We start from the raw sequence: 12,991 nt of genomic DNA, 5'->3' as shown, positions 1-12,991 counted from the left end.
TTCCATAAATGGGAACCCACTGCAGGCTGCCCAAGGCAGGGTGTTCCCGGCAGGTCCCCTTTGCCTCAAGGCTTTTCGAGAGCAGCTTCTTATCCGGAGAGCATCAGCGGCGTTTCCCTCATAGGAACCTTCAGGGACAGAGGAGATGTGTCTGATCCAGGTTGGTCTTCGGAGGCAGAGCTGCCCAGATGACCTTTTGAAGTCCCTTCTGGAACTGATCTGCGGTTCCAGTAACAAGAAGACAAAGTATAAGACTAGGCTTTCAGGCATCGCGTCTATGGTTGGTTACTGGAGAAGTTTCTCTGAACGTGTAGACCCCCCGAAGCCACGAGGAGGAGATGCAGTGTTCTCTCCCGAGCGTGGAGCGGCTCTTGGTGTTGCCTGCACAGCAGCCACTGGCCTCTGATGACCGTTCTTCTCTTCCTTTGGGAGACTGAGAGGGAGGGAATGAGCAGGGGTGGGCGGGGGGAGGGACGGACCAACAGCCTGCGTCAATGTTAGCTTTGCCGTGTGGCTGGGAGGGCCCAGGCCCCTGGGAGCATCTTCAAAGACCCTTGCCTCGGAGAGCCCCGTTCAGGAGTCAGGTTCCCCCGAGGCCCACAGAGACAGGCTTCCGGCACGAATGTGCTTTACTTCCAAGGGTAGCCACCTCTAAAGGTGTGCTGTTGTTTAGTCGCTAAGTTGTGTCCGACTCTGCAACCACGTGGACTATGCCCGCCAGGCTCCTCTGTCCGTGAAATTCTCCAGGCAAGCATGCTGGACTGGGTTGTCATTTCCTTCTCCAGGGGCTCTTCCCGGACCAGGGATTGAACCCTCATCTCCTGCACTGGCAGGGGGATTCTTTACCACTGAGTGACCTGGGAAGCCCCAGAAGATGTGTGTACCTCCCCAAATAAGATGCTTAGCATTTTGAAGGGGCAAGGAGGAAGGGCTCTCCAGTGAGCCCCAAAAAGGACCATTTAGACTCTGAGTTTTCCTGAGGGATGGTGCAGCCTTGACTATGAGCTATGGCATCTGCCTTGGCTCCAAGGACAGGCCTGGGGAAGGCGCCTCAGCAAATCCTGGATTTTCCATCCTTTATACGGCCTTTCCAATCCACCTGTCTCAGGGCGGTGCGCATGCACAGTATAGAAATAACCATCGGACTTCCCTGGTGGTCCAGTGGTTGAGAATCTGCCTGCCGATGCAGGGGACGCCGGTTCAATCACTGGACCTAGAAGATTTCCCATGTTGTGGATCAACTGACCCGAGCACCACAACTACCGGTACACGCACGCCCCAGAGTCCACGCTCGGCAGCAGAGAGCAGCCCTGGCTCACTGTAATGAGAGAACGTCCTCACGCAGCAGTGAAGACCCAGTGCAGCCAAAAAAGAAAGGAGGAATCATGCACGTGGCCCAGTCACGGCGTGGGCAACAACCACCAGGTCTGCAAGCTCCCACTGCTTCTCCTCTATGGGTCCCTGCTTGGTTTTCTGCAAATACTAAGTGTATTAAGAAATACAGCAAGGGAATTCCCCGGCAGTCCAGTGGTTAGGACTCAGAGCTTTCACTGCCATAAGATACACACAATGAAATGGTGGTGTCATTACTGACTCTCTCACCCCTCCCCCGATTCTATCACCCTGAGCCACACAGATGTCTCAGATACAGTCCTTTCCTCCTGTTCCCATGACCGTTGTCCCCCACCAAGCCCTCATCACTGCAATCAGAGTGAACACTTATATCACAGGCTAGGCATCGTTCTTTAGCATTTTGACACTCGTGATTTTGGTTGATACTCCCAAGCCCCCAGAGAGGCAAAGCCTCATGGCCAGGCTCCCCTCTCCAGTGTCTCTCTCTGGATTCCACCCCATCCTCATGGTTCCCAGAGATTATGGGTGCCTGTGTGTGGTAGTTGCATTTCCTGTTTTATTTTTTTACATTTTTGTTTGTTTGTTTTGTTTGTGTTGTTTGGCATGCAGCATCTCAGTTGTGTGACCAGGGATCAAACCCATGTCCCCTGCAGTAGAGCGAGGAGCCCTAACCAATGGACTTCCAGGGAATTCCCTTTTTTAAATTAAGGACATTCAGCCATGTAAATCGAATCCCTTACGTTTATACAGTGGAAGTGACCAATAGATTCAAGGGATTAGATCTGATAGACAGAGTGCCTGAAGAACTGTGGATGGAAGTTCGTGACATTGTACAGGAGGCAGGGATCAAGACCATCCCCAAGAAAAAGAAATGCAAAAAGGCAAAATGGTTGTCTGAGGAGGCCTCATAAATAGCGGAGAAAAGAAGAGAAGCTAAAGGCAAAGGAGAAAAGGAAAGATATACCCATTTGGACGCAGAGTTCCAAAGAATAGCAAGGAGAGCTAAGAAAGCCTTCCTCAGTGATCAATGCAAAGAAATAGAGGAAAACAATAAAATGGGAAAGACTAGAGATCTCTTCAAGAAAATTAGAGATACCAAGGGAACATTTCATACAAAGATGGGTACAATAAAGGACAGAAACATTATGGACCTAAGAGAAGCAGAAGATACCAAGAAGAGGTGGAAAGAATACACAGAATATCTATACAAAGAAGATCTTCATGACCCAGATAACCATGATGGTGTGACCACTCACCTAGAGCCAAACATCCTGGAATGTGAAGTCAAGTGGGCCTTAGGAAGCATCACTACGAACAAAGCTAGTGGAGGTGATGGAATTCCAGTTGAGTTGTTTCAAATCCCGAAAGATGATGCTGTGAAAGTGCTGCACTCAATATGCCAGCAAATTTGGAAAACTCAGCAGTGGCCACAGGACTGGAAAAGGTCAGTTTTCATTCCAATCCCAAAGAAAGGCAATGCCAAAGAATGCTCAAACTACTACACAATTGCATTCATCTCACACACTAGTAAAGTAATGCTCAAAATTCTCCAAGCCAGGCTTCAGCAATACGTGAACCGAGAACTTCCAGATGTTTAAGCTGGTTTTAGAAAAGGCAGAGGAACCAGAGATCAAATTGCCAACATCTGTTGGATCACTGAAAAAGCAAGAGAGTTCCAGAAAAACATCTACTTCTGCTTTATTGATTATGCCGAAGCCTTTGACTGTGTGGATCACAATAAACTGTGGAAAATTCCGAAAGAGATGGGAATACCAGGCCACCTTTTACCTTCCTCCTGAGAAATCTGTATGCAGGTCAAGAAGCAACAGTTAGAACCAGACATGGAACAACAGGCTGGTTCCAAATAGGAAAAGGAGTACGTCAAGGCTGTATATTGTCACCCTGCTTATTTAACTTCTATGCAGAGAACATAATGCGAACCGCTGGGCTGGAGGAAGCACAAGCTGGAATCAAGGTTGCCGGGAGAAATATCATTAACCTCAGATATGCAGATGACACCACCCTTATGGCAGAAAGTGAAGTGGAACTAAAGAGCCTGTTGATGAAAATGAAAGAAGAGAGTGGAAAAGTTGGCTTAAAGCTCAACATTCAGAAAACTAAGATCATGGCATCTGTTCCCATCACTTCATGGCAAATAGATGGGGAAACAATGGAAACAGTGAGAAACTTTGTTTTTGGGCTCAAAAATCATTGCAGATGGTGACTGCAAGCTTGAAATTAAAAGACGTTTGCTTCTTGGAAGAGAAGTTATGACCAACCTAGATAGCATTTTAGAAAGCAGAGACATTATTTTGCCAACAAAGGTCCGTCTAGTCAAAGTTATGGTTTTTCAAGTAGTCATGTATGGATGTGAGAGTTGGATTATAAAGAAAGCTGAGCGCAGAAGAATTGATGCTTTTGAACTGTGGTGTTGGACAAGACTCTTGAGAGCCCTTTGGACTGCAAGGAGATCCAACCAGTCTATCCTAAAGGAGATCAGTCCTGAATATTCATTGGAAGGACTGATGCTGAAGCTGAAACTCCAATACTTCGGCTACCTCATGCGAAGAACCGACTCATTGGAAAAGCCCCTGATGCTGGGAGGGATTGGGGGCAGGAGGAGAAGGGGACGACAGAGGATGAGATGGTTGGATGGCATCACCGACTCAATGGACATGAGTTTGGGTAAACTCTGGGCGTTGGTGTTGGACAGGGAGGCCTGGCGTGCTGCAGTCCATGGTGTCGCAAAGAGTCGGACGTGACTGAGCAACTGAACTGAACTGAGCCATGTAACACATATAAATTAAATAAAAATAATAAATACATATACCCACCATCCAACTTAGGAGAGCTGACATTGTTGACTCGTGAAGCTTTCCCATGTCTCTCCTTGCTCTCTGCCTCTTCCTGTCATCCAGAGGCAATAACTACCCTGAGTTTTGGATTTATCATTTGTTTGCCCCTTTCTTTATAGTTTTCTCACAGATGGTTGCAGTCCTAAGAAACATATTGTCTAGTCTTGCATGCCTTTGAACTTTGGAGAAATAGAATTGGACTGTCTGCATTTTCCTACAGCACGCATGTTTTTGATCCACATTTTGTTTATGAAACTCATTCGTACGGTTGAGCAGAGCTGTCGTGCATGCATTTTCTCTCCCATAATGCGCTCTACTGTAGAAATAAACCACAGGTCACGTCTCCATTCTTCTTTCGGTGGACATAGGGCTGCTGCCCTTAATATTTATTGCTGCCCCTGATGCACATGTGTAAGAGTTTCTAGGTGAGGCCCACAGAATAGAAATGCTGGGTTGGAAGATACGCACATCTGCACTTGACCAGACAATGCCAAGTTTCTCTATAAAGTGGTTGCATGAATTAACACTCCCAAAGCAGTGTACAGAGCTTGCATTGTTCCACAACCCTGACAACACTTGGTGGTGTCAGACTTTGATGTAGGTGCCAACCTGGTGGGTGTAAATCGGCGTATTAGGGAGGTTTTAGGTTTGCTGATTCTTAATGAAATTGAATTGGCAACACTTGTCTGCTTGTCTGTGTGATGCTAGGTTACATTTCTAATCTTTTTCTGCTGTGTCATCTTTTTCTTATTGATCCTTTGGGAGCTTTTCATATATTCTGATCTTGATCTTTTGTAAAGTATATGCATTTCAACTAGTCATTTCCCAATCCGTGGCTTACCTTTTCGCTTTCTAAATGGTGTGTCTTGGTGAACAGAAATTCTTGTTCTTGACGTAGTAGGACTTACTGATGTGGTCTGTGATTTTTGTGCACTTTGAAGGAAGTCCTTTCCTCCCCTGAGAACACAGTTTCCTCTACTTTCTTCTAAAATTTTGCCTTGCATGTTTAGGTCTTTAGCCAAAGGAATTGATTTTTATATAAATAGGGATCTAATTTCAGTTTTTTCCTTTCGGATAAGCAACCGTTCTAGCTCTATGTATTGAACAGTTCATCTTCTGCATTATTTTTGAAAACCACGTTTTCTCTAGATCGCATTTCCAATATGCTTGAGTCTATTTCTGACTCGCTAGTCTGATCCCATGGCCTATGTGTCTATCTCTGAGCCAAAGCCACACTACTCAGTGACTAGGGCTTTAAAACAGACTTAAAGATCACCCTAAACTGTGGGCACTGATGGCTGGGAGGCCACGCCCAGTCCTTGTAATCCTTCAGGAATGTCTCAGAGCCTTTTGGCCCTTTGTCCTTCTTTACAAATTATAGAAAGAGATTGTCCTGTGACAGGAGCACCTGGTTGGGAGTTTATTTGAAACTGCATTGAATGATAAATTAACTTGTGCAGGTGTTGTATTTTATTTAATTAACATTGGTTTATATTTCCCTGCATGGTTGTCCTTTTTTCCATTGCTCTATTTCACATTTCCAACCTTACATCTGGGATCATTTTCCTTCAACCTGCTGTACATTTTTTGAAGTTCCCTCGGTGAAAGTGGCTTTAAAATTTTTAATTGGTATATAGTTGATTTACTACATTGTGTTAGTTTCAGATATACAGAAAAGTGAATCAGCTATACGTATATGTTTTTTCATTCTTTTCAGATTCTTTTCCCGTATAAATTATTACAGAGTATTGAATAGAATTCCCTGTGCTATACAGTACGTCCGTATTAGTTATTAATTTTATGTATAGCAGCATACATGGTGGGCTTCCCAGGTAGCGCTAGTGGTGAAGAACCTGTTGCCAATGCGGGAGATGCAGGTTTGACCCCTGGGTCAGAAAGATCTCCTGGACGTAGGATACCACAGCCTACCCCGGTATGCCTGCCTGGAGGGTCCCGTGAACAGAGGAGCCTGGCAGGCTCCAGTCCAGAGGGCTGCAGAGTCGGCCGTGACCGAAATGTCTTAGCATGGCACAGCCCCGGGCAGCTCATTGTGTATGCTAATCTCAGTCTTCTAACTTATCACGTCCCCCGACTTCTCCCTTTTGGTAACCATGAATTTGATTTTGAAATCTGTGAGTATATTTCTGTTTTATAAATAAGTTCATTTGTATCATTTTTTATTAGATTCCACAAGTGATATCTTCTGATATTTGTCTTCCTCTGTCTGACTTACTCTTGATGAAAGTTGATTGGTGGTCAAGACACCCAATTTAATTGTTTGAAGATTTTGTCTTTGTTCCTGAAAGATAGTTGTTTTGTTGGGTCTTAGGGACAATTATTTTCACTATAGGACAATTATCTGACCATTTGAAAACTTTATTCCACTGTCTTCTGGCTTTAGTTGTTAATACTGAAAAGTTAGCTGTCCAAGCATCCGTGTTTCTTCGTTTATCATCTGTTGTTTCCCCCTCTGACTGTATTTTCTCTTTGACCATGTTATTCTGCAGGTGCGTTATATTATATGCACATGTGGATTTAAACTTTGATCTTTCTTTAAGTTTACTGTGTTTCATGTATTACAATACATATGATTCATGTATTTCATCAATTGTAAAAACTTCATAGCTGTTATCGTTTCAGCTAAGCTTCTCTCCCCTTGTATGAGTGTTCTCTGGCTGTTGTTAACAAACGACCTCAAACTTGGTGACTTAAAACAACAGGCATTTATTCTTTCACAGCTCTGGAGACCAAAAGTCCTAACTAATGTGATGGGGCTGAAGCCAAGGTGTCGGCGGGGCCTTGCTTTCTCTGGAGGCTGTGGGAGGGGGCACCTTCCTTGCCTCTTACAGGTTCTGGTGGCTGCCCACCCTCTTGGCTTGTGGCAGCATCACTCCAGTCTTCAAGGGCGGTGTCCTCAAACCTCTCTCCGTTTTGTCTTCCTGCAGACTTCTCTGTGTGTTGTCAAATCTCCCTCTGCCTCCCTCATAAGAATACAAGTGACTGCATTCAGGGACTCAGGATAATCTATGCTAATCCCCCTGTCCTCTGACTCTTTATCACATCTGCAAAGACCCCCCCCACCCCTTTTCATATATGGTAACCTTTACAAGTTCCAGGCATTAGGACATGGGTATCTTTTGCAGGACTGTTTTTCAGCCTTCTTCATTGAACTCCAAAGAGATGAGTGTTACACCCTCTCATTTTGTCCTCCATGTCTTTAGTTTTTTTTTTTTTCTGTAGTTTATAATTTTATCTCTCTGTTCCACATTCTAGATAAATTTCTTCAAATATATCTTTAGTTGTCCCAATTATCTGTTCAGTTCTATATGATCTTCTATTTCATCCAGCCATTGATTTTTAAATTTCACTTGATATATTTTTCATTCCTAGAAGTTATTTTTGGTTCTTTTTCAAATGTCCATGGTCATTTTTATAATCTCCTGCTCCATGTTCAGTTTGATTCTTCTTTGAATTGATTCAGTTCTTTAAACTGAATGTGGCCAGAGAAACATCCAAAACTCTTTTGAGAAATTGTACCATGAAAATGATCAGAGAAATGGGCCTGTTGCTGGAGGGGATGCAGGGTCAAAAAAAAAAAAAAAAAAGAAAACTGTTGAGAAATTACTTTACAGTGAGATAGAGATTTGTATGGTGATGAGAATGACCCAGCAGACAGGGGCCAGCTGACGGGGCGACGTCCTTATATGGGGGAGAACTGACAGGTCCCTTGCACGGATGGAGGAGAGGGACTCAGGTGCAGGCTGGAGAGTTCACTTAACACCACATGGGAGGGCGGAGCAGTGTCACCTAGACTGGAATGAAGTGATGGACGGATGTGAGCCATCTCTTCTGGTTGCTTCTGCTTCCTTAACGCATCGGAAGGAAGGCCATTAGCTGAGGAGGAGGATGGGGAAGAGGTGCCTGAGCTTTGAGACAGAGGAGGTGTGAAATGCTCTTCTAGGAGAGCAGGACAGTGAACAGGCTGGGAAGTGGGATGGGACGGGCCGGCAGCCACAGAATGCCCCGTGGAAAGTCATGTGCTGATCTTGATGACACCGATCACCAGCTGGTATTTTCCTAAAGCACAGATTTGGCCAAGGCCATCCCCACCTTAAAACCCTTGTTCACTCCCACGGCTCTAAATTCCTCTGTGTGGCGAGGTCCTCCATGACCCTAGCTTTACCAGATCCTGGTTACGGACTTCACACCAACAACCTCAGCTGCCTGCAGTTCCGCGGATTTCGCACCTCTCCATCACGTCTCTTACTGTTCCTGCTGCCGGAGCGCCCTTCCTGCCTCTGCCCTCCGGCGGGGAGTCTGTCCGTCTGTTTCCCTCTGCCTCCCGACCCTCACCCCGGAATTCCTCGTGTGGGATTTTCTCATCTGTTACGGCTCCTATAAAATGTCACTGTCGGCACTTGCCCGGTGGTCCAGGGGTTAAGAATCTGCCCGCTGATGCAGGGGACATCAGTCCCTGCTCTGGGAAGATCCTACATGCTGTGGGGCAGCTAAGCCCGTGTGCCCTAGAGCCTTTGCCCACAGCAAGAGAAGCCGCCGTGATGAGGAGCTTGAGCGCTGCGACTGGAGAGTAGCCGCCCCTGCTCACCCCAGCTAGACGGGAGCCCTCAGGCAGCAATGCAGACCCAGCGCAGCCAGAAATAAATGAAAAAGACCTTCACTGGCTCTCAGTCATTATGATTCTGCCTCATCCACCCTATCAAGGGCACAGACCATATCCTGTCTTTTCTGGGCCCCTGGTGGCCTGCTCTGAGCAGGGGCCCAGACGCTGTCTGCTGAGAGGACTGACCGAGGGGGCCTCTGGAGGAGAGCTGGGTCAGGCCAGCGGGGCTGGGACCCAGCGCGCCATCAGTGGGGTCACTGGACCGTGGAGAAAAAACCAGATCAGGGGCCAGGAGGCTGAGCCAAGGCCTGAGGTCAGGAGAAAGCAGGCCAGACTCCCAAGTGCAGAGCAGAGAGGGAGGCGGATGGAGAGGCTGTGGGAGCTGGGGGGAGAGGGCGGGGCGCAGCCGCGTGGCCCGGGACACGCGTCCTGTAACGCTGAGGGTCTGCAGGAGTGACGCTGCTGGTACCCGCTCCTGGGGCTGCGGAGGGGCGCCGGCTGCTGCGGAGGGGCCAAGCGCTTTTCTTTCTGGGCATCACAGGCTTCTAAAGGTAGAGAGATGTCCCCCCGTCCCCCCCAGTCCCCCGGTTCCAAAGAGTCATCCAACTGCTCACAAGCTCCAAACAGGCCCCCGGCAATAAGGTCAAATGGGGAATCTGCAGGTGGCCCGCAGCAGTGCCAAGGGCAGCACGTAGGGGTCAGGCTCCCAGTGCCCCCACAAGCTGCGGTGCTACGGGCCAGCTGCTCTGCCTCTTTGAGCCTCCCTCCTCTAATCTGTAAAAGGGGAATGATGAAGAAGACACATAACCCAATTAAAAAGTGGGCAAAGGAATTCGAATAAATATACGTCCAAAGAAGATAGGCAAATGGCCAGTAAGCAAACGAAAAGCTGGTCTACATCCTTAGTCGTTAGGGAAATGCAGGTCACAACCCAGTGAGACACGACTTACACCCTCTAGACAATAACGAGTGTCAACAAGGGTGTGCAGAGATGGAATCTGCCTACACGGCTAGTGGGAATGTGAGCTGGTGCAGTTACTTTGGAAAAGCAATTTCTCAAAATGGTGAACATAGAGTTAGCCTATGACCTAGTGATTCCACCCTTAGCTATCCACTTCAGAAAAATGAAAACCTGTATCCACCCAAAACTCACACGTAAATGTTCATAGCAGTGTTATTCATAATGGTCCCAAACGGAAACAATTCAAATGTCCATCGTCTGGTGGATGGAGAAACAAAACCCGATATTTCCATTCCATAGAATACAAAAAAGATTGAAATAGTGAAACCTCTACAAAATGAATGAACTCAAAAACATGCTAAATGAAAGAAGCCAGCCTCAAACGACTGCATGTTGTATGATTCCATTTACACGAAATGTGCAGAATAGACAAATCTATGCAGACATAAAATAGTCTCAAGAATGCCTGGGGCTGGTGGGGCGCTGCTGTAGGGAAATGGAGAGTGACTGTGAATGGACGACATTCTAACATGAGCTTGTGCTGATGGTGGCCTGACTCTGTAAAATACTGAATTACATTGAATTACTCCCTATGGATGGGTGAATCTTGTGGTATGTAAATTACATCTCAGTTCAGTTCAGTTGCTCAGTTGTGGCCAACTCTTTGCGACCCCATGGACTGCAGCACGCCAGGCCTCGCTGTCCGTCATCAGCTCCCAGGGTTTACTCAAACTCATGTCCATCAAGTCGGTGATGCCATCTAACCATCTCATCCTCTGTCGTCCCCTTCTCCTCCCGTCTTCAATCTTTCCCAGCATCAGGGTCTTTTCCAGTGAGTCACTTCCTCACATTAGGTGGCCAAATTATTGGAGTTTCAGCTTCAACATCAGTCCTTCCAATGAATATTCAGGACTGATTTCCTTTAAGATGGACTGGTTGGATCTTCTTGCAGTCCAAGGGACTCTCAAGAGACTTCTCCAACACCACAGTTCAAAAGCACCAATTCTTCACTGCTCAGCTTACTTTATACTCCAACTCTCACATCCATACATGACTACTGGAAAAACTATAACTTTGACTAGACAGACTTTTGTTGGCAAAGTAATGTCTCTGCTTTTTAATATGCTGTTTAAGTTGGTCATAACTTTTCTTCCAAGGAGCAAATGTCTTTTAGTTTAAAGCTTGCAGTCACCATCTGCAGTGATTTTTGAGTCCCCCAAAATAAAGTCTCTCATTGTTTCCATTGTTTCCCCATCTATTTGCTATGAAGTGATGGGACCGGATGCCACGATCTTAGTTTTTTTGAATGTTGAGTTTTAAGCCAACACTTTCACTCTCCTCTTTTATTTTCATCAAGAGGCTCTTTAGTTCCTCTTCACTTTCTGCCCTAAGGGTGGTGTCATCTGCATATCTGAGGTTATTGATATTTCTCCCAGCAATCTTGATTCCAGCTTGTGTTTCATCCAGCCCAGCATTTCTCACGATGTACTCTGCATATAAATTAAATAAGTATGTGGACAATATACAGCCTTGATGTACTCCTTTCCCAATTTGGAACCAGTCTGTTGTTCTATGTCCAGTTCTAGCTGTTGCTTCCTGACCTGCATACAGGTTTCTCAGGAGGCAGGTAAAAGGTGGCCTGGTATTCCCATCTCTTTCAGAATTTTCCACAGTTTATTGATTCACACAGTCAAAGGCTTTGGAATAATCAATAAAGCAGAAGCAGATGCTTTTCTGGAACTCTCTCGATTTTTCAATGATCCAACAGATGTTGGCAATTTGATCTCTGGTTCCTCTGTGTTTTCTAAATCCAGCTTGAACATCTGGAAGTTCATGGTTCACATACTGTTGAAGCTTTGCTTGGAGAACTTAGAGCATTATTTTGCTATCATGTGAGATGAGTGCAATTGTGTGGTAGTTTGAACATTCTTTGGCATTCCCTTTCTTTGGGATTGGAATGAAAACTGAGCTTTCCCAGTCGTTTGGCCACTGCTGAGCTTTCCAAATTTGCTGGCTTATTGAGTGCAGCACTTTCACAGCATCATCTTTCAGGATTTGAAACAGCTCAACTGGAATTCCATCACCTCCACTAGCTTTGTTCATAGTGATACTTCCTAAAGCCCACTTGACTTCACATTCCAGGATGTTTGGCTCTAGGTGAGTGATCACACCATCATGGTTATCTGGGTCATTAAGATCAGCCAAACAGCTGACCCACCTCCTTTGCATTTAGATTTATGGGGACTCTGGTTTGGGGAAGGCTTTGGTTTGCTCTGCCTGCTGCCATCTTGGCCCTGAGCCCAGCTGTAAGCGGAGCACTTAGGTGTGTCTTTGGCGAGGCAGTTTTTTTTTTTGTAACTGATTTATGGGGTTGGGGGGGGTCCACTCTCGGGAGAGGGCCTGGTGGCTGGACAGGGAACAAGGACGCTGGTGTGGCCTTCTTTGAGGTCTTAGTGACTCAGGAACAAGGCAGGCCTCTTCACCTTTTTCCCGGCTCATAAACCAAGTTTATGGGGTACTCTCTTTGGATTTGCAATGGGCCGGAAGTGTGGCTGTGGGGGCAGCTCTCGGGGTGGCCCTGGGGAGCCTGGGACCTGCAGCCCTGGACTTGTGTTGGGGACCCCCGTGAGAAAGTAGGCTTGTACTTGGGCAGGCTGGGTGCCACCCTGGGTCCTGTTTGCTTTGTTCAGAGGGCAGTGGGGGTGGGGTGGAGCTGAGGAGGAGGAAGGAGGAGGGAAATCATGTTTCCTGAGTATCTCACCCCAATCTGCTGAACTGGGCACAGGGGAGTCACGGAGACAAGAGCCATTTCCCGGCTCTTGCAGAACCCCCAGCACTTGGAGGGCAGAGGAACAAGGAAAGTGACCATCAGAATCACGGTGCAGTAATAACAGGAGAGGTTGGGACTTCCCTGGTGGTCCAGTGGTTAAGACTCCGTGCTCCCAGTTCCAGGGCCTGGGTTCAATCCCTGGTCAGGGAACTAGATCCCACATGCCACGGTGAAGACTGAAAATCCTGTGTGCCTCAACTGAGACCTGGTGAGCCAAATTAAAAAAAAAAGAAGTTAGGAAAAGAAATCTAACAGCAGAATGGAGCCTCTCTGTAGGTAAGGGCTTCCCAGGTCTTATCTCATTCAAGCCTCACAGTGATACCAGGTGCAACCTTCTGTTACTGCCCCCATTTTATAGGCAAAGCAGCTGA

At 46.6% G+C, this 12,991-nt stretch overlaps 1 non-coding gene across 1 annotated transcript; it reads left to right on the top strand.

Annotated features, from left to right (window-relative positions):
• Positions 1-250: 250 nt before the first annotated feature.
• LOC136165555 (small nucleolar RNA U3) lies at positions 251-462 on the top strand. The gene has a single exon (XR_010662578.1). It is a non-coding gene; the product is annotated as a small nucleolar RNA U3 (small nucleolar RNA).
• Positions 463-12,991: the final 12,529 nt, after the last annotated feature.

This window comes from Muntiacus reevesi, chromosome 3 (genome assembly GCF_963930625.1).
Source record: "Muntiacus reevesi chromosome 3, mMunRee1.1, whole genome shotgun sequence".
NCBI classification, from domain to species: Eukaryota; Metazoa; Chordata; class Mammalia; order Artiodactyla; family Cervidae; genus Muntiacus; species Muntiacus reevesi.
Note: the sequence above shows the minus strand (reverse complement) of the source record. Positions and strands in the feature narration are given on the sequence as shown.